Here is a 27,187-nt window from a genome sequence, read left to right on the forward strand (position 1 = left end):
AATGAGCTTCAAATAAAGAAATTATAGATGTTTTGGAAAATAGACTTGACGATATTTCCAATGAGCTATCATGAGATCAATTTGGATGCCATGAAGGCCTCCAAAAGGGACCTAAAAGTGGCGCTATGTGTTGGACCAGTTGCGCTGTGCGTAGGACAAATTTTGCACAGGATGGCCATTTTACTATGTTTTCACTGTGTTCATGGATTTTCTTTGATGCAGGATGTTTTACTAATGTAAATGATGACTTGGCTTGTAAATATGATGGATAATTAGTAGTAGAGGGTAGATTCATTAGATTAAAAGTCATTTTGAGCACAAATGAATCGGTTTCCTCAATTTTAGAGGCAAGTTGTTAGGATGCCTAGATTCCAATTTCTTCGGTGTTGGTTAGATTATCTCCTCATCTTAGGGATTCGACTGTTGAGGATGGGAGGTTGAATTGCCTATATCTTCTTCTTCTTTCTCATTGTAAAGGGTTGGACTTAGCTGAATGCTTAGGTTTCGAAAGGATCTCATTTTGTATCAGTTTAGCAAGAGATTAATTAGAAATTGCAGTTATTTCTTTGGGATCCATGTGTTATGGTGTTTAGTTCAGTTTCCTCTCTTGTGATCATATGTTTAAATGTTTTGTGTACTTCATTAATCATTTTATTTCTTCTAAGTGGATGTTTCCAAGTTGATGGGCAGAATCCATAACATTAATGCTCTGCTTTGGGAAAATATTCACAGTTTATGTTTTCTATAGTTTAGGAAGGATCCATGATGATCACATGCTCTTCATAGCTTCTCACTGGTCTTGAATCACCTCACCCATCAAACCTTGTGCTAAGCTTCATACCTACCTTGCCCCATCGAACACCCTGCAATTTTGATCTAATTTCATTGCCCAAACTATCCAGCTCCTCCTGATCCTGCAAAACCCTTCAAACAATCAAATCAAACCTTGTGCTAATATAGCTAGCCTAATATCATTTTCTTTATCCAATCATATTGGTTGAGAGACTTACAGAGAGAGCCCTCTCCTGGCCTAGTAGGGATAGCTACTTGGCTAAGCGTGGTTTGTGGTTACCCTGGCATTGCCTTCCTTTAGCCTGAGGTTCAATCCAGGTGATAACACGTTCATTTGTGTAATGTAAAGGAGGTTTACCCCTCCAAGAGGCTGATTTATAAGTTGTCGATCTATCTTTTCTATCTTTTTGTGAGCTGGTTTCATAACATTATAAGATACTGTAAATTAGCTACTACTAGTCACCGACTGAAAAATGATCGTTTATATGCAAATTTTAGTTGTTTTTTAGTAACTAATTAGCCATTTGTACTAGTGTGTGCTACCATTTCTACTACATCACATAAGGCCTATTCATTAAAGCTTCCAATTTGAAAAGTCAAAAAGAATTGAACCATCATGGTTACTTGTTATCCCATTTATAACCATGAAACCTAGTATGGATTAGAATGGGGAATATATTTCAAATTGTCTATGACTTTTGTGGATACCAAATTTCTATACGTCTACCATCTATGACTATACAACAACATGTGCATTAAACCATACATTTAGATTTGATAATCTTCCTTCTTTGTTCAAGTTCTTATAATATCTTCCTTTTATGTTAATGAAACACCCTTTAGAACATCAAATTATCACCTTTTTCTAGTTGAAGGACCATTACATTTTCATTGATAGTGGTTTCTTTAGTTGCCTCTATGACGTATGTTTAGGTTTCACCTCTTCTTCTATCATTATGATTTTTTAGACATTTATATGCCATATTCCCCTCTACTACACATTTGTAGTAAGTAATACTATACTTAACTTTTCCTCTTTTGAATCCTCTTCCTTTTCAGTGTCATTTTCTCCTTTATTCCCTGGGCTACTAATGGATTCATTTTCATTTTCATTTCCTCTAGAAGTTTTTTGTATGCCTATTCCTCTGAATCCTTTTCCACAAAATTTCTATTATGCCTTTTTTCCAATACTCTCTTCCACCTTGAAGGCAACTTGATAGGATTCATTTACATTTGAAAGAAATGTGCACTCATCTAATCTTGAATATGATACTTTAATCCATTCACATATCATGCCACTCTTTGATATTCTCTTTATTTAATCCTTCTCTTGAATGACAAATTTAAAAACTCAATTTATTCTTGGATAATCAACTCTTTCTACCTTAGGTTCTATACTTTCTTCCACAAACTATGTTGGTAATCAAAAAGTAGGAATTAGTTGTTCATTTTTCTCATCATCTTCCTCCAGGTTCTACTCTTATTCCATTAATTTTCTACCCTTCCCTTTTGCAACACATCCCACCAAAGTGCATCATGCCCCTTTAAATTTGTCATGGAAAATCAAACAGGATTGGGGTCCTAAACATTAGCTGAACCTTTACCTTATTATACATGATGCAAATTTTCCTTTAATCCCCTTTATCTTCTCCTCAAGTTCATTATTATTCCTCCAACATGTCTTCTCAACTTGCCTTTCATTGATACAATATTGAGATGTATTATTGTCTTTGACTTTCTAGGATTCACTGATTCCCATATCCATGTTTTTTAGGGTTTCCACAATCCCTATGATGGGTACCTTCATAATTTTTTCATGATCTATTTCCATTATAATTATGTCTATCCTTTTCTTTAGTGAATTAGGTATGTGGATTATCACCATGATTTCCTTCACTGAACAATTTCTCATGTTCCCTAATAAGACAATTATATAAATAATTGAAGATATTATCCTTTTCCTCTTATTTTATTGAAGTCCAATTTATGCAAAATGTGGAACAAAAATCATCACATGGTATTTTCAAATTTATTAGAATCAATATTATCATGACCCTCCTTTTTCAAGATATATTTCCACTTTCACGTGGATTTCTCATTGACATGATCTAAATAGTCCTTATCTTGTCAAATGGTAGGGGTTTTAAAAATATAAACTCTTTCTAAAGTTTCATAACTTGGATTTATAATAAAAATTCGTATACATAAACTGCCAAGGATATGCCATTGGACAGTTCGTTAAAACATGTCTGATAAAGCTATATTTAAAAATATAAAATATACACTATTAAGGTTTTATTTCTCTTTAGATTTATGGTTTTGTATATTATTATTAATTGGAAATGCATGAAAATTAAAATTATGCACAAAATAGAGAACCGTGGAATAAAAACTCAGAAACCACAATTTGACACAATATATTACCTAAGAAACCTTTTCGAGAGAAAACCTAGTTGGAGGGTGAGGTTGCTCTGCTTTCTTTCTCTAAATAGTAAATGGATGCAAGTAAAAATAAGTATGGAATTTGGCCCATGGGCTACTATAGTGCATAAATATTCTATGTGTGCTCTATCTCCTATCCCTCTTGGATATTTTTGCTCACTTATAGAAAAAATGCACTCGAAATAATATAACCCCTTTTCCTCCTAGTGGCCCAGTTATAACACAACTCAATAGCTATGACCCCCCTTGGTTAAAATTTCTCTCTTGTAAATAATTGTAATTATTTTAAAATGGATGAGAAAGGGACATCGATTCCATTGCTTGAGGAAGGAGGTTGCCTGAGGAAATGGTTGTTTTTAAATATCATTCTTGGGTCGATGAAAATAATTAAATGTGTTGACTGTACATTGAACTTAACTGAAATAGGAAGGACTCGTGCAAGTTTCCTTAGGCTCAAACACCAAGCAAAGAAAGGAAAAAAAATTAAGAGCAACATGGGCTGCAATGTCAGGTCGTGGAATGTTATGAAAATCATGGTAAGCGAAGGGAAGTTAGTCGGTTTTTAGAGAGGAGGAATGGGGACATTCAAGTATCAATTCATGCATGCTCTCTCACTCATGCATGAGGGAAGATGCATCAACAAAGAACATAGATATCATAATTGTTGTGTAAAAACACAGTGATAGAAGGGAGATTAAGTGATCTCCAAGATTGAATCAAATATTGGGAACATGGCACTAGTTGAGGAACCCTCTGAGTGAGGATTGTTGGGTGATTTATTTTAGAGAGTGTGGATTTCCTATAAGGCTAAAGAACCCACTGGAAGATTGTGGTTTGATGAAACTATTGGATTGGGAAGAGATAATCAGGTGCTAGCGAGGGTTGAGGAACGACTAGGAGTTTCCTTGGGGCTAAAGGTATGGTGCTTGACTCATTGATGAACCACCTAGAGAAGTGATTTATTTATGCATTAAAAACTTAGTCATTGAAGAACATCCCTCATAGTGGACTCTGTTCTCGAAAAAGTGGTCTAGAATTCTCTGTATTGTGAAATGATGGCATGACTGTGAATGTGCTTGAAAAATGTGATTGATAATGGGAATAACTGGTGGATGAAGGCAACATGGCTTTTTGACATCTCGTTTCAATAGTTTTGGTTGATGGAAAGCACTTGAAAGCACCTCACCTCAAGCTTTGGAATCTAACTTGGGGGTGGCAGTTGCAAGTGAGAATTGGTTGCAACTTGTCTATGGTTGGGTAGAGTGATGTTATCCCTAACTCAATTTCCCAACTCTAGCGTTGATTCAAGATAAGTATTTTTAATTGCATACCTTGTTATTGAGTTTATGATGAGCTACTAAATTATTGTTGTATTAATTTTATGAATAAATCATGGTTCACTATGATTGGAATGGTGAAACTTTCATGAATATGCACCCTATTACTGTGGTGATGTACTAATGTTCCTTATGCAGGAAAGACACATCTATAACCATCTTTGTGAGTGTTGTACGCACTGAATAACACCATTGTATGTGGTATGATCATTGGATGTTCAACTATGTGGTTTATGCCTAAGATTGAATTAACCTAAATGTGATGGCTATAGGCCTATAATATTGTTATTCTTGATCTCAAATGTATGGGTTATGTCTGTAACTAAAACTGGGAAGGAGACTTCCTATTTATCTGTGTAATACCAATCTCCTTGTAGCCTTCTTGGGTACTGTATGCCTTTTTGTGGCTTTTATAAGTTATATTACACATCTTTTTTCCTCAATAAAGACTTGTATACCTCTAGAACAATATTGACATGTTCCTGCATATCATTAAGATTCAAGGAGACTACAAACCTATGAGAGGATGAATGAATAAGTCCCTAAAATTTGTTATACATTTTATGTAACAAACTTGGGTTAAAATTTCATGTAATAAAGTTAATAAAGGAAAAATAAGACCAAGGTCATGGGACACATATTCCAAGAAGAATGTTGGTAAAAACATCCTAGTGGCTATTCATTTGGTTTATTATGGCTAAGGAAAATTAGCAAAGGCAATGGAAAAGTATTTGAAAAGGTAAAGAGGCATTAATTGGCATTTATTTATGAAAATAAAGGAAATTAGGAGAAATGGAAGGTAAAAGGTCATAGGTTACAGGTGAGGAGGAAATTGAAGCAAAAATTAAGGAAAATGAAGAAAATAAAGGCCTTAATGATAAAAAGTCTTATGAGGATAAGTTTTGAGGCTTTTGATATTTTTAGCTTGGAGCTCTCTCTCTATTATCTCTCTCTCACATCCTTGCACACAAAGCATTCTTGGAGCACTCTATAATTGGAGAAAGAAAGGCAAAGGAAGGACAAGTAAGCAAAGGAAATCAAGGATCAAGTAAGGAAGAGATGGGTCAAGTGACCACAATGGGATTACTTGTAGGTATCAAGTTTCATGTATGATTTCCTTGCTAGTTTTGGAATGCATGGTACATGCATGTGTGTATTCGGTTCTCTTGTTGTCAGTAGCATGAGTTTTTCTAGGTGTGACATTGGTTTCAGCCTTGCCTTTCCATTTCCAAATAGCCATGGTGTGATGGGGTTCTTTCGTTTGGTTGAGCTAGATTGCCAGATGGTTTTGGAACTAGGTGACGTGGTCTCAGAAAAATTCCCAAGGGCCTAGGAATCCCTTGACCGGTAATGCTGGGATACATGGTAAAGCCTAAGGGTGGAGATGGGAAAATTCGTTAAAAAATTGGTGAAAAAATCCAGAGGTATCCAAGATTTTTTAGAGCCTAGTGATCCCTTGACCAATTTTGGTAGGATTGCAGTAAATCCTGGTAGTGTATATTCCTTTGTTTGGGCCTAGGAATCCCTTGACTAGTAATGGCGAGATTGTGATAAAGCCTGGTTGTATAGGTGATGGTTTCGGGGTTATAAATACCTTGACCGGTAATGGCAGGATATACAATAAATCCCGAGGAATCCCTATTTTTTTTTTTCTGAGTCTCACATTCATGCTTGGAATATGGCACAGGGGTGATTGGCTAGAAGAAAGATTTGGTTCAGCCCAATCTATGGTCAGGTGGTACGTGGAAGTCCCTGACTTGGTTGGATTTTTGATATGTTAATAAGAGCCCTTTTCCTCTTATATTTCATGAGTACTTGTACTTGTTATTATGTGGCTTTGATGGTTGTTCTATCATGGTTATTATTATGGTTATATGCTGATTATAAGCATGGTTTCGTAATAGGTTCTATTTATGGCTATCGATATGTTTGATTAATTAATGAATGGTTAATGAATGCATGAGCTAAGAAATGTTATGGAAGCTAATGTGAGTGGGAAATAGACCTTATTGATGATTCTCAGATAAGTATCATATCCTTATGTTCAAATATGCATTCATGACCTATATATTACATGTTCGCAATGTGTTTGACAAAATGTCTATCATGGTTAAAATGGGATAGGTTGATTCCTTGATAAAGTTTTGAGTTAAAGGCTTTGTCTTTGTGTCATTTATCATTTATGAGAGTTCATTAAGTTTTGGGCAGAGGCTTGGGTCCTAGCCCTAAAAAATTGGCTCAGATCTCAGGGTCGCTGGCACAAAAATAGGTAAAAAAGACAACAATTGCTCCCTTGTAGCCTTATGCATGCGGATTAAGGGTTATGATTGAATTCAAGCATTGTTATGAAAGTGTCTAGGAGTTCAAATCAGTGAAAAAGCAAGTTAACTCAGGGTGTGGGAGCTTGTAAGGGTGGTTTAGCTCTTGGGGATCCTGCAATACCTGAGGGAAGTCAGTAAATTATTGGTTTGTTGAATCCATTTCACTAAGGTGATCTAGGAGGTTGGGTCATGTCATAGTTGATATTCCTCTCATGTTTACCCTAGCAGGTTGATGAAAGTGGGTATATATGGGGGGGGGGTTTACATTTTCACTATTGAAAACCTAGGAAGAGTAACCATATATTAAGATTAGGAGGGATAACACCAATGCATGCCTCATGCCACCTTAATGGAGATGTTTGTGTTTTGGTGCAAGTCCAAATGATTACAGAACCACCATAGCTAAGCCATGGTCGAGTTCTTTCACAAATAATTTACAATGTGAATATAGGTGGAAGAGCTATTATTATTACCATTGGTGTTTTTATTTCTCGCACAGTGACCTTGTTGTTGAAAAAATTCTTGATGAGAATAACCTTGAGGTCCTATCCTGAGATGGAAAAATCCCTATCAAATGCCATATTGGACTCCATCACATGTTGGAAATCCTAGAGGTTTTGTCCCTAGAATCTCATGGAGGATCCCTTAAAGGAAACACCTGGGATGACAAGGAGCAGATGAGATGGACGAGCCATCATTGTGGACAAGGCCAAGGCGAGTTGAAGCGTTCTCATTGGATGTTGGGAGGAGAAATCACCCATGTAGGAGGCATATCACATCATTAAAATATTGAGGGAGGGTCTGCATAGACGAGGAGTAGAGAGACAAATAATGATAAAATTTCCATCCCAGAGTCTATCTCCCAGGATGTAGCATTGTGCATAAATGGTGGGAGAGCTAGGATGACGTTTCCTAGAGGTATCATCCCTAGAGGTTCAAAAGGGAGCACTCAAGGGGAACATCTAGGATGATAAATATTGGGATCACATGATGGGTCGTAATCATGGAGGAGGTCATCGGGATGGGTTCGTGTTAAGTGAACCAGGAAGGAAGAAGTTAGGTGACATGTCCCGGGGTTCTTATCCTAGAAGTTAAAAGAGAAGGCACACGAAGGGAGCATTGGCACACTATGGTGCACATTGAGATCCATGGAATAATCGAGAGGTGCTTGTAGTGCAGAGGACTGGACCCACCAGAACACGTAAGCTTGGAGGTTGATCCTTGGTAGTTCAAAGGCGAGGCACATTTCAAAAGGGTGTAGGGCAACATAATATCAAGACATCGTGGCATACATGTGATCTTGACTGTCCTTATATTGGTGCGAGGTAAACCCCATAATACAAGTCAACCCAAAAAGCTATCCCTGAAGTAACTCATGAAAGTGTGAAGTGAAAAGGGTCGGGGTAATGGACTTGGGGGGAAAAAATGTTGCCGGTAATAGAAATTTCTGTAATATACACTCTAGAATATATATATATATATATATATATATATATATATATATATATATATATATATATATATATATATAGATAGATAGATAGATATATATATATATATGTGTGAATACCCACACCATGAACGGGTCGATAGTTAATACACCAATGTCAAGTGGCATTGGGAGGATAAATAGGATAGTCATATGGGCACCACATGGCACCATTTGATTCACTAAAACTCAAATGGTCATATCTCTTGATTTGAAAGTCAGATTGAGATATAATTTATATCACCAGAACTATCTCGATGAGATGAATGCAATGGATTCATCCATTATAAGATTTGAGAAAGTTGAAAAAGGTTGAAAATTTTTAGGCCCCATTTCCATCACAACATCATGGATCTTGGGCTACATTGTAACATGTCCTCCTCCTAACGTGTGTTTTGGTGAGAATTAGGAGGGGTGTGTTACAAAGTGGTATCAAAGCATCTAGGTTCAACACCTAGACTATATGGGCTCTATCATGGGAAGAATAAGTCAGTGCTCTATTATAGGGTTAACAAAGAAAGGGGTTTCATAATGATTTTTATTAAATTAACTAAACTAATGTTTAGGAGTTAAAAGTAGGTTTGAATTGATTAATTGCATGCATGATTGGTATGATCATCCTATAATTTAATTATGTGGCATGGCACTAACAATTGATATGGTTTCATTGTTATTTTTGAGTTAATAACTTGGGTTGACAAATATATTTTGTTGATGATGCATGCATGTATATTGGTGCTAAGACTTGTTGATTAATTGATATGGGTGCTAACATAGTATTTTTTTACAACTAAATTATTGTGGTAACTTCACAATAAAAACCTCAACGGCAAGATTTTGTCACTTATTTATATTATAATTTAGCTAACATTGTGTGTGAATGAAAACACATCACAAATAGCAAAGGAAAATGAGAAACAAAAAATATGAGGACAAGAATGGTGCAATATGGTTTTGATCAATCACAACATGGATATGAATAATCAAGGGAAAATAAAGAATAAATATTAGTTGGCTAGGGGGGAGGGGAGAAATCTTATGACTGGATCGATACCTTGAGGAGCCTAAGGGCTGAGATCAGGAGCAACAAAGAAGATAATGAAAGGTTGGTTATAAGGTCTCAACAAAAGAAAGCCAAGGTAAATGCAATCATACTGCAAAGCCTCTTAGACATGGAGATACAGAGGCAACATGAGCTGGGGGCTAGTCATAGAGACCGACAAAGCCCTTTGGAATCAGAAGAGAGAACAAATGGGGTAGATGGTAGCAGTTCCAAGAAGAGGCATAAAAAAGAAAGCGAGGACACATTGAGAGGGAATGCACCATTGAGTACCCCAGAGAGAATAACTAATACTTATGGGCATAATTTTGGTATACATTCTAGTTCTACTATCAGGAGTTATCATCACCATCAGAGAAGGAGAGAAAGAGACCATATGCTCGAGGAATTTAAGAAGGATAACACACCCACATTCGATGGAGATATGAAGAAATCCAAAGATTTGGAAGCTTGGTATCCTGTTATGAAGAAGTTCTTCATAATCCATAACTATTATGAGAACATGAAAGTAAAGGTAGCCACCTATAACCTGAAAGGAAAAGTAAACATATGGTGGGAAGACTTGAAGAATGTCAAGGGAATAACCAAAGAGTGCTTGAGATGGAATTAATTTGAAAGAATTTTTAGAGAAAAATATTTATCATACAAATACTATGAAAACAAAGAAAAATAATTTTATGAGCTCAAAATGGTACCAATGTTAGATGAAGAATATGTCACTAAGTTTCTAGAATTGCTGAGATATGTTCCATATATTAAATATGAGAAGGAAAAAGTTTAGAGGTTTATTAGTGGGTTGCCTCTATCATCCAGAGGGTTGCCTCTATCATTCAGAGATCTAATTGAGATCCATGAGCCTCAGACATTAAATGATGTCATTAAAATGATGAAACATTGTTGTGCTCAATCTAAGCACAATCCAAAGCTTAAATCTGATTGGAAGTCTAAAAATAATGATAAATTCAAGGGAAGAAGGTAGAAAATGGTTAAGGAATTTCATACTACCCCTGCCACTCAAGAGAGTACAAAAAGGTTCAACACTACAGGAAAGGACCCTTTTTCTCAAGAACAAGTCAAGAGTTATGGGAAGGGTCCATATAAGTGTTGGACATGTGGTGAAAATCACTTGAGGAAGGATTTCCCACAGCACAAGCGCATTGGTTTGAGGTTTTACAGCACAATGGAAGTGCATAATAAGGTAAATTTGGCACGTGGTATGCCCAAGATCTACGAGACACTGAAAAATCGACATGGAAATCATTAAGCTTCCATAATCGATATGGAAGGTAAGATTTGTAATCAAACCATTTATGTTTTGATAGACCCTGGTTCTAATTGTAGCTACATTGGCCCAATGCTTGTGGAACGATGCCAATTGAACCAAGAACCACACGAGGAATCCTGGTTAGTTCATTTAGCCATGAGAATAAATAATAGGGTTGAATACTGGGTGAGGGCTTGCCTAATTGAATTAAATGGGATGCCAAAAGTGGAAAATCTTAATGTTCTACCAGTGAAAGCGTACAAGATGCTTCTATGCATATATTAGCTATATTCACACAGGACCAAAGTTCATTGTTTTGAGAAGTCAATCGAGTGCCTAGATGATCATGGAGAAAGGAAGATATTGCAAGGGAGGCTAAATCCTACTTCTGTGAGATTGTTCACAACCATGCAAGCCAAGGGAAGCAACATGAAATAAGGTCATTTATTTGCTATGAAAACTTCCAAAAATGAAAAATCCAATAGCAAGATTGAAGAAGAGGAAAGTGAACTGTTGAGGCAATATCCAGTGTTGGACAATATGCAAATGTATTCCCAATAGAAGTTCCAAGATTACCTTCTCATAAAGAGGTCAATTTCTCTATTGAATTGATGTGTGGAGAAACATTAGCATCCAAGGAACCATATAGGATGAGTACACCTGAGCTAGTTGAATTAATATTACAGCTGAAGGAGATGCTTGATAAGGGCTACATAAGGCCAAGTGTGTCTCCATGGGAAGCACCAACTCTCTTTTTGAAGAAAAAGGATGGTACACTCAGATTATGCATAGATTATAGACAACTAAATAAAGTGATATCAATAACAAATATCCATTGCCACAAATTGATTGTCTAATTGAATAGCTGAGAGGAGTAACAATGTTCTCCACGATCGATTTGAGGTTAGGGTATCATCAAGTGCACATCAAGGAATAAGATATCCACAAGAGTGTGTTTTAGAATAGATACGTGCATTAAGATTTTGTGGTGGAGCCCTTTGGCATTACTAATGCCCCTACCACTTTCATGTGTTTAATGAACAATGTGTTGTGCCCTTATTTGGATAAGTTTGTCATGGTATTCATGGATGAAATTTTGGTCTATTCAAAGACCGAGGAGGAGCACGAAAAGCATTTGGCAGTTGTATTGTAGTTTCTAAAGGAATGCAAGCTTTATGCAAATCTCATCAATTGTGATTTCTTCTAATCAAAAATACATTAATTAGGATACATTATCTCCAAGGAGGGGATATAAATTGATCCAGAAAAAATCAAGACCATAACGGATTGGCCAACACCGAAGAATGTGAATAGGTTAGATCATTCATGGGGTTGGCAGGCTACTACAGGAGGGTCATCAGAAACTTCTCCAATATTGGCCACCCTATCACATCCTTGCAGTGGAAAGGAAATAAATTTGAGTGGACAACTAAATGTCAAATGTGCTTTGCGCAGTTAAAATAGTTTCTTGTTAATGCACTAGTGTTGAGAATTGCTGATCCAGATAAGGATTTCATGGTATATATAGAGGGCTACAAAGGGGGGCCCAATGGAGCATTGATGAAGGAGTGGCAAGTAGTTTTATATGAGTCACAAAAGTTAAATGAACATGAGGAAAACTATGTGATGCATGATCTAGATTTAGTTGCCATTATTCATGCACTAAAGATGTGGAGGAATTAGCTCCTCGATAGAAGAATTGCTATCATGATAGACCATGGAGGACTCAAGTATTTGTTTGAGCAACCTAAGTTGAATGCAAGACAAGCTAGGTGGTTGGATACACTTAGTGAGTTCGAATTTGAGATCAAGTACATCAAGGGAAAGGAAAATAAGGTTGTTGATGCACTTAGTAGAAGGATTCAAATGAATCATGTGGCAACCATAAGTTCTTATGAGATGGACCTAAGAGAGAATGTAAAAATTGTAGGTAAACATGATGAGAAGTATCAATAGATAAAGGAAAGGCTACAAAAAGATGGCGAGGATGGAAAAGATGAAGAATATCAGCTTTTAGATGATGGGCTAGTTAGATTCAAGAGTAGGATCTATGTGCCAAACAATGAACATTTGAAGAGGCTCATAATGAGAAAATTTCATGCTAAGCCATATTTCGGCCACCCATGATACCAAAAAAATCTCACTGCCATAATTTTGTTTTATTTATTGGCCTAATTCGAAATCCTAAAAGTGGCTGATTTTGTGACTACATGCATAAAATTCCAGTATGTGAATTCTAAATGTAAACATCTAGTGGGTTTACTACAATCCATTCCCATTCCTGAATGGAAGTGGGATGTGATCTTTATGGATTTCATTACTGGGTTACCAATAACTTCTAGGAAACATGATGCAATTATGGTGGTCATTAACAAGTTGAGAGAAGTGGATTATTTTGTAGAAGTCAAATCCACCAATTCAGCTACTGAGATGGCTCAAATCTTAATAAAGGAGATTGTGATGTTGCATGGAGTTCCCAAGAAGATCATTTCAGATAGAGATTCCAAGTTCACTTCCATTTTTGACAAGGAGATATTCACAATATTGGGATTTGAATTGGCATTCAATGCAACTTATCATCCAAAGAAAGATGGACAAATAGAATCCTCAAAGACATGTTGAAGATGTATGTTATGCACTAGCCTAGGAAGTGGGAAGAGTATTTTCCTCTTATGGAGTTTGCATACAACAATGGGTACCAAGAATCTCTGAAGATGAGCCCATTAGGGGCACTTTACGGAAGGAGTTGAAGTACTCATATCATCTGGAGTGATCTAATGAGTAGGGGCCTTATTGGGCCTCATATGTTGAAGGATATGGAGCAAAAAATGCAAGCCATCAAGCAGAATTTAAAGCTGGTACAAGGTAGGCATAAAATCTATGCATATCAACATAGGGTGCATAAGGAGTTCCAAGTTGGGGAACATGTTTACTTGAGAGTTAGACCCAAGAAAATTTCATTGAAGATTCAGTCACATGCCAAGTTGGCACCACGATTCTGTGGGCCTTTTGAGATGCTTGAAAGGACTGGACTAGTGGCCTATAGATTAGCCTTACCTCGATTGATAAAAGTCCATGTTGTTTTCCATGTTTCTTTACCTAAAATATATGTAAAAGATACATTAGGGGAATTTTTGAGGTATAAAATGGGCCTCCTAAGGAAATTATAAAATAATAGTGGAAATAATAAAATAAGATTAGACTACATCATCAAATTTTAGAGGAAAAAAAGAAAAAACTATTTTTTCAACTCGTATTTTCAACTTATCTCCCTATGGGTTTACTCAAATTTTGAGCAACAACACCCATTGGATGCAGAATTTGGTTCCTCATCCAAGGAGTACCCATATTTCATACTTTTGATGAACACTGCTACATGAAAAATGAAAAATACATGACAAACATGACTGCACTCACGCTTTTTCATGTATTTATCATTTTCATGTATCAAGGTCCATCGAAAGTATGCAAAATGGGTACTCCTTTGATGAGGAATCAAATTGTGCATCCAACGAGTACTCCCGCTTGAAACTTGAGTAAAATCTTAGGGATATAAGTTGAAAATACGAGTTGAAAAAGTAGTTTTATTATTTTATTATTTTTTAAACTTTTTTACTTTTTTACTCCAAAAATGGTGAATCATCCCCAATGGTTAATATCATCATCTTGAATCCTATTGGTTCTTATAATGTTTATTTTGGTTGTACAATTTTCTTAGGAGGCCCATTTTAGACCTCAAACCTCCCCTAATGCTAATCATGTTATTGTTTGGAATGTGTTACTAATCAAAATCTGGATTAGAGGCAAGAAATAGATCAAAAATCAAATTTCTAGGAATCGCTCAAAAGTTGAATAACCACGTCCCTCGACGATACGATCCTAACACAATTCGTTTCATCCAAAATAGAGTTCGTATGAGGAAGTTAGAGCTTGCTGATTGTTTCACCAAACAACAACAAAATTTGCAGGTACTGGCCAGTTAGCAGTCTGTACTACTGATGTGGCAGGTGACTGGGCAGGTGACGTGGGAAAGTCAATAGAGTCAATGCCCAATGAGGGCTCGCCAAGTGTCACTGGGTGATTGGTTTTCAAGTTGGTGATTTGGCACAATTTCATTGGTTAATTTTGGGCCAATGAGAGAATGCCACATGGCAAGCCCGGAGGCCACCACATGGCACCTCCCAACAGCCTTGGCAAGCTTGGCATGCAAAGGAGAAAAAAGTGTTGGAGGCGTTAGGGTTCGACCCCGCGACCTCCCCTCCGCAGTCCAAAGCCTTCTACCATCTCCATTATCATTGGTTATTAACCTATATAGCACAATGTTTATATTTAAACTTTACAATGTTGAAGGTTGGTGGTTAGGGGAGGGCCAGCCCGCAAGCCAGCCCTCCCCATGTGAACGCAATTATGGTTACACCAAATAGTTATGCAAAAGTCTCCACAAAATACACCGCGATGGTTAACTGCAATCCCATGTGAACACACGTAACAGTTACCGAAAATAGTTTAAATGGACGGCTCCATAAACCTTAACTCCAATGGTTTTCGTGCCATGTGAGCACATCCGATGGTTAAGGTTTAAGGTTATGGCTAGTTGGACTTGGTGGTCAGAGCTACGAAACCGTAATGGTTACACCACATGTGACCTCGCATAATCCCTCGACAGTTACGGTTAGCCTAATTACAGAGTTATCACACTAATCTCAGATTAATGGATAATTAAACCCACTTAACGTTTAATTAAACTTAAGTTTAAAATGGTGGAATTTTAGCGGACTCCACTATTTTGGTGCAAACCCCAAATTTTAGCAACCCTAACTGGAGTTATTCTAGTTTTAGAGGACTTTTCTGGGGAAAGACTGTTTGAGCCATAACTATAGCATTGTTTGACCAAATTGAGCTCAGGGAAAGGTGTTCCTAGCTAATTTCGATGTTCTGAACACAATGGAATAGGTTTCAGAGGCAATGGGGTACTTTTGTATGTGATTTTTCCACATTGAAGTTTTATGAAGCCTAGGGCCACTAGGGAGGAGGTCAAGCCCAGAACAGCTGTAGTCCATTTGTAGAGTTTGGAGAGTCATCTTAGGGGTTTTGGGATGCTATGAGTCCATTGAAGTAGATTTCAAGAGATGTAGAGCATTGTAAACTGTACTTTTTTCCATTTTGAGAAAATACAGAGGCCCAAGCCATGGAAGTTGAACCAAGGAGATGTAGCCCAGGAGGGGTGAACTCCTTTATCAAAACACTGTGTTAAGTGTTTTTCTTGATGGTTTTCTGTTCATTTACTTACTATTGTTCAACACTTGTCTTTCATGCTATTTTGCTCATGATTCTAACATAAAACTTGACATAAATTTACCTGTTTTGATTCACAAACACCTAAGAAAACCTATGCACATGAAGCAATGGACAAGCATTTGTTTTTAAATATGAAGTTGAAATTAGCACAACAAAACTAACATTCAGCTATAGATCAAGTTGGTATCAGAGAAAAGGTTTATTTTCTTGATTGCTTGAGATTTGTGCAAGGAGAATTAATAGTGTGCAAGTTTATGTGATGGCAGCTTCAACAATTGATATCTCTAATCTCTCTTAGCAAGATTCTTTGATGAAGAGATGTTGCAGGAGTTTTTCATCATGAGAGATATGGTGCAAGAGATGATTGAAGATAGGAAGGAGAACACTATACTTCAAGAGGAGTTGATGGCCATGAAGGAGGAGAAGCAAGAGCTTCTTGAAAATATGTATGAGATGGAGATTTTACTCCATGATGCCAAGGACACCCTAGCCAAGTATGTGCATGAACATGAGGTATGAAATTCAATTTTATCTTCAATTTCCTCTCAAAATGAATGTTTCGCTACTTTTGAAAGACACACTAGAGGAATAGGGTCCAAATTGTTGATGAAAATGGGCTATGAAGGTAACTTAGGGTTAGGCACACATGCACAAGGCATAGTTCAACCAATTGTTGTTGAGGAAAGGCCGAGGTATGTGGGTCTTGGTTATGGAAAACATGATGGAGAATGATCTAAAGCCAAGGAGGCTCATGAAGGTGTTCCAAGAGGGAATTTATTTACATTTTCATACCCTCAAACTGGTGAAGTTTGTGTTCATAAGGAATGCAAAATTTGTATACCCACTTTGCAAGAAAATGCTCATAAGAATTCAACTAGTGGAAAGGGAAAACAAGAGGATATTGAAATCTCTAAGGACATTGAAACCATTGTTGGTATTCCGAAGAGAGCCACTACCTCATCAAATTCACCTCCTCAAGAAGGCGACAAAGGTGAATGTCCAAGGTATAAATCTGCCTTTAATCAAGTTTCTTTTGATTATGATAAACATGGTAAATCTTCACATAAGGATTTGAGAGAATTTACATGTTATTTTTGTGGTTTGAATAACCATAATTTTTCAAGATGTTGGAAGAAGATGGCCACATACAGGAAAATTTTAAATAAAAAGCGACAGAAAACCGGAGGTCCTTTAGATAATGGAAACCATGTTGCAAAGAAGATGCAATTGTTTTGTACTCATTGTCATAAGGAAGGTTATCTCATAGACAAATGTCAGAATTTTTATCCAACAACTCATCCACGACATTTGAAGAAGGTGGAGAGAAACTTTGGCAAGAATGGAAAAGGAGATTCCATAATTGATGTGGGTCAAGATGGTTCACAAGATGATGTGCAGTTGAAAGAAGTGCTATGGAAATGGTTTGGTAAGAGGTGGCTTGATTTCTTATCCAAATAAGGCTTGCATTTATTTTGATTATAGATGCAATTATTTGCCTTAAAATTGCATTTATCTGCCTTGTGAATGAATTACTTTTCTGTTGAAGTATGTTGCAACTTGTATGATACAAGATGTTGAAAGTGGAGTTTTGTTTGACTCACTTTAATGCAACAAAGAAGGCAATTTGTGGTTACAAGTTTGTATGTGAATTCATTTCTTTTGAAAGAATTCTTGATGTTGCATATTTTCACCATGAAGGTGTGTGAAATTTGAGTATGTTACTCACTTCATTTGCAGCAAATTTGTCATTCTTGATGTTGCATATTTTCACCAGGAAGGTGTGTGAAAGTGGGGTGTTACTCACTTTGTTTGCAGCAAATTTGTCAATTCAACTCTTTGTGTACCCATACATGTTTTTGGGACTATTTTACTTATGTTTGTCCTTGAGGGAGAGTCGAATAATTGTACACATGCATGAGATTTTGTGTGTGTGTGAACAATGGAATTGTTGCTAGTTTCAATGTGTTTGGATAAATGCATGAGTGTCAACTTGTGTCGATTATTGTCACATGTATGTCATATTGACTTGGAAGAGTTGATTTTATCTCCAAGGATGAAAGGGAGATGTTGATGGATTATTGGATGAGATGTTAAATTCTTGTTGTTTATGCAAAAAATCGTCAAAGTTGATGTACATGCTTATGTTTGGCTCTCAAGTCAAGTCAGTTATTTGAAGAAGTATGTTTTGTCAACTTATGTTTAGTCGATGATGTTTTGTCGACTTGTTTAGTAAGCCATTGAATAACACAGTAAAATGGTTTGTACACCAAGATGCAAGAGTACATGGCGATGTTACATGATGTGAAAATTGTTGATTTGAAGGAGAAAAAGAAGAGGTTGTCGATTTTCATTTCTTGCATAATGTGTTTTTCCATTTAATGGTTGTATTTGTGACAAGATGTCGCAGGATTTTGGAAGGTCCATTCTTGAGCAAGATGCTCATGCTTAGCTTTCATTCTCAAATCATGACATGAGAAGCATGTTGAATTGGAGGATGATAGAGACAAGAAGCGAAAGTGGACGAGATGCCAAAAATTTGCAGCCATTGTAGATCGTTGTATGTGTTGACGCCAAGATTCTCAGTGGGAAGGCTATCAGATTGTATCAGTTTTCCAAGGATCGAGGGATCAATGTGGTACGAATAAGGTATTTTTTCAGCCAGAAAGTGTCCAACATGTGTTGGATTGGGTCAGCAGCAAAAGGAGAATAGTGGTTGAGGGACATAGCCATTTGCAATGCAAGGCATGTTAGTGTACCTAAGTGGTTGTCATGGAGACTTTTCAAGTATAATCAGTTGATAGAACTTGGGAAAGAGAAGAGTATTCAACTCTCATCAGATAACTAGCTTTTGTGGGTCCAAAAGCTTGTTAGTGGGAAGGAGTGATCAGAATCTAGATTAGGGGCAAGAGATAGCTCAAAAATCAAAGTGCTCGGAATCACTTGAAATCTGAACGAACATGTCTGTCTCAACGATACGATCCCAACGCAACTAATTTCGTACAATATGGAGTTTGTATGAGGAAGTTAGAGCCTGTTGAACGTTTCACCAAAAAGAAATGCAGGTACTACCCAGTCAGTTGTTTGTACTGCTGACATGGTAGGTGACTGGGTAGGTGACATGGGAAAGTGAACGGATTCAACACCCAATGAGGGCTCGCCAAGTTTCATTGGGCGATTGGTTTTCAAGTTGGTGATTTGGTGCAATTTCATTAGTTAAGTTTGGGCTAGTGAGAGAATGCCACATGGCAAGCCCGGAGGCTACCACATGGTACCTCCCAATAGCCTTGGCAGGCTCGGTGCACAAAGGAGATTTTTTTTTTGGAGGTGCCAAGGTTTGACCCCACGACCTCCTTGGTTCTTAACCTATATAGCACAATGTTTATATTTAAACTTTACAATGTTGAAGGATGGCAGATAGGGGAGGGCCAACGCTCGCCATGTGAATGCAACTACGGTTACACCAGACGGTTATGCAAACATCTTGACAAAATACACAGCAACAGTTGAGTGCAATCCCATGTGAACACACGCAACAGTTATGAAAACAGTTTAAACAAATGACTACATAAACCTTAACTCCAATGGTTTCCACACCATGTGAGCACATCCGACGGTTACGGTTTAAGGTTATGGTTATTTGGACCTGGCGGCCAGAGCTATGAAACCGCAATGGTTACACCACATGTGACCTCGCATAATCCGCTGACAATTACAATTAGCGTAATTGCGGAGTTATCATGCTAATCTCAGATTAGTGGATAATTAAATCCGCTTAACATTTTATTAAGATTAAGTTTAAAATGGCGGACTTTTAGCGGACTCCACCATTTTTTCACCAACCCCAAATTTTAGCAGCCCTAACTAGAGTTATTCTAGTTTTAGAGGGGGATTTTCTAGGGAAATACTGTTTGAGCCATAACTAGAGCATTTTTCGACCAAATTGAGCTCAGGAAAAGGTGTTCCTAGCTAATTTCGACATTCTAAACACAATGGAATAGTTTTTAGAGGTAATGGGGCGCTTTTATATGTGATTTTTCCACATTGAATTTTTATGAAACCTAGGGCCACTAGGGAGGAGATCAAGCCTAGAACAACTGTAGTCCATTTGCAGAGTTTGGAGGGTCATCTTAGTGGTTTTGGGATGCTCTGAGTCCATTGAAGTAGATTTCATGAGCTATAGAGCATTGTAAACTGTACCTTTTTCCATTTTGAGCAAATACAGAGGCCCAAGCCATGGAAGTTGGACCAAGGAGATGTAGCCCAGGAGGGGTGAAATCCATTATCAAAACATTGTGTTAAGTATTTTTCTTGATGGTTTTAGTGTTCATTTACTTACTTTTTTTCAACACTTGTCTTTCATGCTATTCTGCTCATGATTCTAACATAAAACTTGAGATAAATTTACCTTTTTTTATTCACAAACACCTAAGTAAACCTATGCACATGAAGCTATGGACAAGCATTTGTTTTTAAATATGAAGTTGAAATTAGCACAACAAAACTAACATTCAGCTTAAGATTAGTTATAGGTGGAACTAGAGGGATAATTCCAACTGAAACCTCTACGCATCCTAGATTGGAGACAACTCATGCTCCAGATCCTAGTAATAGAGAAAGTCAAAATGCAATGGAGGCACTTTGGGCCCGATGAAGCTATGTGGGAAATAGCTGACTAGATGCGAGAAACATATACTTTCCTATTTGTTGAGTGAATAAAATTGTAAATACATTGTAAATGTTGTATAGAGCTATGTGTATAACACGGGGGCTTCACTAGGGGAGTAATATCATAGCACATGGGTTCATATTCGGGGATATATATTGAGGTAAAAATGACATAATATATTGGGGGATATATAGGGGGTAAAGGGTTTTTATATTGGCAAGTATAAAAAATGGAGCTCAAAGTTAATGAAAACAAATAAAGGGGTATATAAAATATTAATGAAAAAATGGATACCTACAATATTTAGTGAAAGTATGGTTTTTTTTTAATTGGGAAGGTATATTGGGTACACATTGGTAGGGGCTGAATTATGTGATTTTTAGAGGTATTTTCCAATATGTAGTCAAATTATGCATATTATTTAATATGACACGAACGCACATGATATGTCAGCGGTTCATTGAGTGAAGCCCCCGTGGTGTATCAACTGTGTTTTTTCTATGGTTATTGAACACTGAGCATGGTGTTATCCTCAAGAGGGAGGGGACTGTGACATACCTTGGTTAATATTTCTCCTTGTAAATAATTGTAATTATTTCAAAATTGTTGAGTCAGGGACACATATTCCATTACATGAGGAAGGAAGTTTCTTGAGGAAATGGTTGTTTTTAAATAACAATCCTGGTTGGCTGAAAAGAATTAAATGTGTTGATGAATCATTAAATTTAACAGAAAGAGGAAGGACTGGTCCATGTGTTATTTATATAAAACAACAATAAAAGAAAGGGTTAAAAATTTAAGAGCAACATGGGCTATGATGTCAATTTGTGGATTGCTATAAAAATCGTGGTAAGAAAAGGGCAATTAGTAAGTTTTTGGAGAGGAGGAATGGGGATTTTCATGCATTGATTCATACATTCTCTCTCTCTCATGCACAGAGGGAGAGGCATCGACAGAGAAAAAATGTCCATATCTATTATGTAAGAACATTGAGTTGGAAGGAATTTTAAGTGATATTGAAGATTGAATTGAATCCTAGAAACATGGTACTAACCAAGGAACCCTCCAAGTGAGGATTAATAGGTGAGTTATTTCAGAGTGAATGGAATTCCTGTGAGGCTAAAGAACCCACTAGAAGCTTTTGGTTTGATGAACTTGTTGGATTGGGTAGAGTCACTCAGGTGTTGGTGAGGACTAAAGAACCACCATGACTTGCCTTGGGATGAAGCTCTGGTGCTTGAACCATTACTAGAGAAGTGATTTATTTACCCATTAATAGCTTAGCCACTGAAGAAACTTTATCGTAGTAGACTTGCTTCTCATGAAAGTGAGCTAGAGTTATTTGTATCGTGAAACATTGGCATGAATGTGAATGTGCTTGAACAATGTGATTGATAATGGGCATAACAAGTGGATGAAGGAAACATGTCTTTGTGACATATTGTTTCACATGTTTTGGCTGGTGTAAAGCACTCAGAAGCACCTCACCTTAAGCTTTGGAAATTATCTCGGGGGTGACAACTATAAGTGAGAATTGGATGCAGCTCATCTTTGGTTGGGTGGAGAGTTGTTGTCCCTAAATCAGTTTCCCAATGCCAATGTTGATTTAAAATAAGTTTCTGTACTTGCATCCCTTGTTATTCAGTTTATGCTGAGCTGTTAAATCAGTGTTATATTGAATAGATCATGGTTCACTGTGATTAGAATGGTGAAACTATCATGAATGTGTGCCTTGTTACCACGGTGATGTACTAATTTTCTTTATGCGGGAAAGACACATATATAACCATATGTGTGAATGTTGTACGCATTGATTAATACCATTGTATATGGTATGAACACTGGATGTTCAACTATGTGGTTTATGCTTGAGGTCAAATTGACCTGAATGCGATGGCTATAGGCCTATATTATCGTTAGCCTTGAACTTGAATGTATGGGTTGCATCTATAATTTGAACTAGGAAGGGGACTTCCTATTTATTAGTTTAATATTGATCTCCTTGTAGCCTTCCTGGCTATTGTATGACTTTTGGTGGCTTTATAAGTTATATTACGCCTATTTTCCCCTCAATAAATACCTATAGACCTATAGAACAATATTGACATGTTTGTACAAATCATTAAGATTCAAGGGGATCATAGACCTATGAGAGGCTAAATGGACAAGTCCCTAGAATGCATTATACATTTTAGCTATCAAAAACCCTGGAAGAGTAACCCTATAGTAATCTCAGGAGGGATAGCACCAATGCATGGCTCATACCACCTTAATGCTGATGGTTAAGTTCTAGTGCAAGTCCAAATAATAACAAAACCACCATAGTGGAGCCATGCTTGATTTCTTTCACAAATAATTTTTAATGTGAAGACAGGTGAAATATCTACTATTATAACCCTTGGCATTTTCAATTTCTCGCATCGTGACCTTATTGTTGAATAAAGCCTCAACGAGAATAACCCTAAGGTCCTATCTTGAGATGGATAAATACCTGTCAAATTCTGTGTTGGTCTCCGTCAGATGTTGGAAATCCCAGGGGTGGCATCCACAGAGGCTCACATAAGATCACTTAATGGGAACAACTAGGATGATGAGGATCGGGATGAGATGGAAGAGTCGTTATCGTGGACAAGGCCACTTGAATAGACATGGAGTATAGTGGCATATAACGAGGAAATTTCCATCTCACATTTTATCTTTGAGGATGTAGCATTCTGAAACAATGGTGGGAGAGTCAGGATGACGTGTCCTTGAGCCCTCATACCTAGAGGTTCAAAAGGGAGAACACAAGGGGAACACTCAGGATGAGAAGGATCAAGATCACGTGGTATGTCATGATCATGGAGGAGGTTGGTGGGATGGGTCTACGTTAAGTGCACCAGAAAGGAGGAACCTGCGGTGACATGTCCCAAGGCTCTTATCCTAGAAGTTTAAATAGAAGGCACATGAAGGGAAGATTTGAGGAAGTTGGAAAAGGTTAAAATTTTTTAGTTTCCATTTCCATGATGACACCGTGGAACTTGGGGTTGCATAGTAACATATCCTCCTCCTAACCTGTATTTTGGTAGGAATTAGGATGGGGTGTGTTACAATAGCCTACTGGTGCTTACGTTTGACTAACTCAACTCTTAACTAGAGTTATAATATGGACTATTCTAGAGTTTTCTTCATCATAATCACATGGCTATCCCATTTTCCATGAATAATTGGGGCTAACATGGCATAATCTCGAATTATGGTGGTGAAAACAAGAAGGTCAACTTCTAAGTGCATAAAATTTGCATGTAGACTCTGATAGGGGTTGATTCTTTCATCGTTGGAAAGGTCTATGTGTGTAAAATATGAATAAATTATTCCAAATTAAAGAGACAAAGCTTTTCCCCCAAAAAATGTTGTTTGGCACCTCAAAATGCTCTCAAAAGGTTTTTGACCCTAATTTGACAAACTAGGACACGCTGATAAAATTAGTCCTATGAGCTGATTCCTCCACCTTTTCCACTCTAAAATCATCAATATGGATGACGAACAATATAATGATCTAATACATATCACACCTCCCCATTTTGGGAGGAATTTGGTCCCCAAAATATTCTACTGAATGAGGTGCGGAAATGTTTCCTACACCTTTTCTTGGGTGTACCATTTAGCTTTTCCCGGAAGTTGTCCTTTCAACCCAATATACCAAAGTCTAGTCTACCCTTGTATTATAGTTCTTGACCTCTTTTTCAAAATTGTATCCCCATAAAATCTACCTAAGCATCTGGTGCCAAATCCTCCACAAAAGGCAAGACCTCTTCCACTTCCTTATCTACCATGGAAGGCTCATATAGCTTCATATTCTCCACATTCACAACTGAGTATATGTGCATGTATGTTGGTAGACTGAGTCTATAGGCATTATATCCCATGTTTTCTAGTATATTAAAGGGACAATATCATAGAGCCTTAATTTCCTACCATGACTATATAGCCTCTACTTGTTCAATTGTAACCATACTTTGTCTCCCACCTTGAATGATTTCTCTATTCTTTGTTGATCATGCTTGGCATTATATTTTTCCTCCTATTAGCACTCTGTAATTTTCCCTAGGCTAAGGAGAGAAAACACAGAGGTAACCACAAACCTCTTTTATGCTAAGGTCCAACCCCCCAGCCTTGGAGAGGGCCCTCTCACTATCTTCTGCTATAAATACAATAAATGACTGATAGGATCTAACTTTTAGGTCGGTTATAATGATCAAAAGGGTAGCTTTAATTTTGATTTATTTAAGGTGGGTGCAGAGGACATGACTACTTAATATCAGAGCACTATTACAGATTGACATGAATAAGGGATATGATGCAATTTAAACAGGGTTAATATAGTCAAGCCTATTAATATTCAATCAAATCTCATTGTAGTGGGTGGATGAGTGCAACATCAGAAAGGATGACAAAAAGATCATCAAAATATTGATGAATTCATATTTCCATAGAAGAAAAGAAAACACATATGATCAACTAATCTAAAACAGAGCACTAAGTGAATTATGAGATATTCTTTTCAAGTTGAGCATGAAGAATGTTTACACCATGGAAATATATATTAGAAACATAACACAAAGGAACACACATACCAATAAGCACTGACACAGGTATCACTGTCCAAATTTCATTGACCTTCTTCTATTCATTTGGAAAAAAGATACAAAAATTTCAGAAAAATGTAGTCTAGCCTCTTACACTCCAACCAGAACCATTTTTCACGTCTTTTCATCTTTAAATACAATGAGGAATTCGAATTACCACTCTAGGTGGTCGAATTCACTGCATAGAAGTCAAATAGGCTAGATACAATGCATCTGCAAAGAAATAGGAACTACTATATCGAAACTATCACAACTTAGAAACATCATGATTTAAAACTTGAAACAATTTTAGAAACATCATGTTTGGAACTCAAACTAAACTAACTTATCGACACTTATCCAACCAGCAAAATCACTTCTAGAAGGTCCCAAAATACAAATTTACAAAAATAACCATGACTGATATACTTGCGCAACAGAGTGCAATAGGTCTTAAACTTGACATGGTTGCATATTTTTTTGGACAAAAATGAGAATATGTACATGCTTGAGATGATGGTGTGTTGGTGTAGAACCTATTGATTGCTTCCTTCCATGCTTGTAGGCCTTCCAAAATGATTGTTCTCAACTTGCGTAGCATTTGTGCAGCAGAAGTTGAATTTTGAACTAATACTGAATTTTCCTGCTCCCAAAATCATTATGAATAACCATCTTCATTCACCTTGCATTACCCATCATACTTCAAACCTTCCAAAACTTTGAATTTACAAATCAAATTTCAAACAATTTTAGAGTTATGTTAGCAATAAATTGTGGAAAATGGGTCTCCAAGTGATACCTGTAATTCCAAAACTATGACACGTGTACAAAAAATGAGAGTGGTTTTTGTTATTGGGCCAATTATCGACATAAACCTCTTTTATTTTTGAAATATTCACTTTTATATATTAGAAAAGTGTGCCAAAAAACAATGGCTCAAACAAGAGGAAAATATAGAATTTTATTTTTTGAAACATAGGCCTCCAAGAGCATTGTATATCTCCAAAACCATAATGCCAGTGGAGAAAATGAAGGATTATTTTTTTCTTTGGCCCGTTGTTGGGAAAAACCTCTTTCAGTTTTTTGAAATTCGTTTTCATTTGGTCAAAAAATGCTTCTGAAAATGATAACAAAAAAAGTCAGTTTCGTAGAAAATTCGTAGCAAGTCCAAGTAGCCCTCTATGCTTTGTATGGTTGCACACCTCCTTTGGAAAAAATGGATCAAATGGGTAGGAGTGAAATGTATGTTGATTTTATAGGAATCTTGAAGTAGGCTCTTCAATGCTTGCAAACCTCCTAGATGGTTGATTCTGACTTGCGCAGTAGATTCACAATGTCCTCTTTCACCTGAGCTTCAAACACCTCCCTTTGAGTGTCTGCAACCTTCTTGGAGCCTCGAACTACTTCAAAGCTTGAATTATTCTTGATATAGATGAGAAATGAGGATGGTTCTTGAAAATTTTTAGTTTTATGTCTTTCACATGTCCCTTTCATGCAATGATGGTGAATTTTGAGTGGAGGGAGTGAGGTGACATGGAGAAAATCTTCCAATGATGATGAGGTATACCACTAACAGACCCATAACCATTTTTAACTAATTGTACCTAACTGACATGACCCCCAAATGTGAATTATGATAACGTGACCCTTTTAACTCTAATAGTGACCTCTTTTTCCCTCTATGAGTGCAAAATTGAAAAACTGACCCCTCATGAACTTTACTCTCACAAATTCAATTTTGGGCTCAAAGACCCCCTTCATGACCCATATATTTACAAGAATTTGACTATTTTGACCTCTTTACACAAGGAAATCTTTAGAATATGACACATACTGACTCATAGGCTAAACTTGACCAATATACACCCAAAATGAAATAGTAAGATAGGCAAACACACTTTGATTCCTAGA

Source organism: Pinus tabuliformis, chromosome 4_1 (genome assembly GCF_031772625.1).
Source record: "Pinus tabuliformis cultivar Carrire ecotype Pingquan chromosome 4_1, CPIR1, whole genome shotgun sequence".
Taxonomy (NCBI): domain Eukaryota; kingdom Viridiplantae; phylum Streptophyta; class Pinopsida; order Pinales; family Pinaceae; genus Pinus; species Pinus tabuliformis.